Source organism: Adiantum capillus-veneris, chromosome 27 (assembly GCF_014529385.1).
Source record: "Adiantum capillus-veneris isolate H3 chromosome 27, ASM1452938v2, whole genome shotgun sequence".
Lineage (NCBI taxonomy): Eukaryota > Viridiplantae > Streptophyta > Polypodiopsida > Polypodiales > Pteridaceae > Adiantum > Adiantum capillus-veneris.
In genome coordinates, this window is record NC_140957.1 from 139,704,790 (window position 1) to 139,707,430 (window position 2,641).

Here is a 2,641-nt window from a genome sequence, read left to right on the forward strand (position 1 = left end):
TTTGGATATGTATTTTCACTCGAATTATAAATAAGGAAGGGTGTTGTTTGTTTCACCCATGTATAGGTGTATTTGAGACAAGTGTAGTATGGTTCAGGGTTGTTTAGAAATATTCTAAGCGTTCGTACCTTGTCTGAAGTGACTGTACCTTGTCTTAAGTCTAAAGATGTTTGTTTTTTGAAGAACTGTTTTTAATACTGATTTCAAGACTTTTTTTAATGAACTATTGTACGTAAAAGCTAAAAAGGAAACCATTGTTTTACGTGTCTGATTACAAGAATACATTTGTGGGCATTTAGGGCTATAGGGAACGACCGAAAATAGAGCTTAGTGCTCTACACTTGTACATCTTTGCTGATGCATAGTCCGCATACTTGTTGTGGATGATCCGGACCATGTCTTCATTGAAGTTTGGGAGATAATGGCACAAGGCGGTGTCCTTTGAGTCACCCGTCATATGCAAGATCCACTTTTCCGTTGGGCAAACCAATCCATCTCCAAAGAGGACTTCAAGGAAACAACGTCGGATTATGATTCTAAGAAATAACATTCAGAATTGAGAGGAATGAAGTACTTACTAATGTTTCATCATCTTGCTCGCAAAGGTTCTTGTTGGTTATGTTAATTGTACCAAGATTAGCGCACTCCAAGTAGCTGGGATGGTTGTGGGGGAGGGAATATACTCTCAATCACACTCTTATAGAAATATTTCTCCTCATCAATGGTTTGTAGAGCTTCCGCCACAAGGGAATCCATGGAATTATGTCCCTCTAGCAAGGCAAGCATGTTGATGAGGGGAGCAAAGGAGTAGTCCACTTGGAACTCCGTCTTATGACTTGGATTCTCTATATCACAAACCCCAGCATATATGGCAAGAACAGAGAGGGATTTGTCTTGATGCATCTCAAGGGATTGGGTGATGTCATCAAGGAAGAGAAATTCTTGATTGTCCACTATAATTGGATAATGGGTGCACAAGAGCATCTCTTGATCTCATCTTCGACATCCTCCCTTCTAGGTCTTAGTTAATGTATTCCAAAGGAGTCTCACCTTGGAGACATAGGAGAGCCAACAAATCCTCTTCTTGGTTAGAAATCTTCTCCTATTTGGGCTCTACCTCCTTACAAGATTCCTTGGAGACAGCTTCTTGTGGTCACTTGCTTTACCTTTTCCCTTGCTATTTTCATTCCCTCCATCACCATCACCATCACAGTGAGAGCCATGTCCCACCTCAAAAATCTTGTGCCAATGTTCCCCATGCCTAGTTCTATGAGGTTATCCCCTTCTTCCTCTCTGTAATGTTCCTTGGTGAGCCCTTTGATTAACCTACCCAATCTAAAGCCGAAACTATTGTCTTCTCTAAAGGTGTGCTTGAGGAGATCAACCGGCACCCACAAACCTTCATCATCTTTAAAATTGATGGAGTACTCTGCTATGTGTGTCTCCATGTAGGATGTAAGCACTTCAAATGCATTAGCATGCAGCTCAATGGTAGTCTCCATGTAGATGGATACTTGGAGCACGGCGCTAAGCTTCTCCATCATGTGTCCTAGGTCATGCACAAGGATTTTGTCAATGAGGGCTTGATTAGTAACAACAATTCTTACTAGCGGAGTGCAAGGAACAATAGTACGTGCTTTGGGATCGATAGAGCAAGGTAGCAGTGGAGAAGACGAGAGAAGCTCAAAAACAAAAAAGTGACTTTAAAATGGGCCTTGCAAGTCACTTAAGGAGACAATTAAAAAAATGACACTTTTAAAATACTTAAAATTTCAGCGGCAATTAAAATTTAGTTGTTCTCTTCCACAGATATAGCTTGAGGCTATGATGCATAGTATTGCCGTCCAACACCACAATTTCAAACATCATAACTCTAGCACCCACCATGACTCTGAAGTCACTTAGCACTTCTAAAAGTGAAAAGTAGCTATTCTTGGATCACAAAGACAAAAATGTATCGTATTAATATGAAAGTATCACATTGCAATGGTAATTTTTTGCTTGATATGGATATATCTATGGAAGGGGATGCTCTTACAAAGAAAGGCCCTCTCCTTTCTCTTATAGCGAGGGTTTTCATCAATTACAAACAAGTAGTCCATCTTGAGCTCAAACCTAAGCACCAAGTACTCCCTTACATTTTCCATATTCATATCATCATTGACGGCCACGCATCACACTTCCTCCTACTTGCACATATGCACTTCAACCTACTCCATACCAGTGATGTCCAAATTGAGTGCTTCACATTCACCTCCCATCTACTTCCACCACAAATAAGGGAATATAATGGAGATTTGATGCCTCATAATGTGGCATGGGGGTTGATCATTTTCTCTGTCACAACCATGCACTTTATGGTATCCCCATTGTGCTAAACAATCTTTGAGTCCCAAGAAAATGGAAGAAAGGAATTCATTATTGTTCCATCCTTGGAAATCCACATGGTAGGCGTATGATGAACATCGTCTACCTTGAACAAACAAACAAAAAGATGTGGAGGCATAAAAGAAGTTATTGTTGCTTGATGTGACCCGTACATGCACTTCATTGCATTGAAGATTTCATTTTCAATCCATCTCCTGGTTAATACAACAGAGCTACTTTCACAAGTTGGCCAATCACTGTACATCAAAGTTGG

At 40.2% G+C, this 2,641-nt stretch overlaps 1 pseudogene; it reads right to left on the reverse strand.

Annotated features, from left to right (window-relative positions):
- Positions 1-327: 327 nt before the first annotated feature.
- LOC147422837 (uncharacterized) lies at positions 328-903 on the reverse strand (annotated as a pseudogene).
- Between the last annotated feature and the right edge of the window lie 1,738 nt (positions 904-2,641).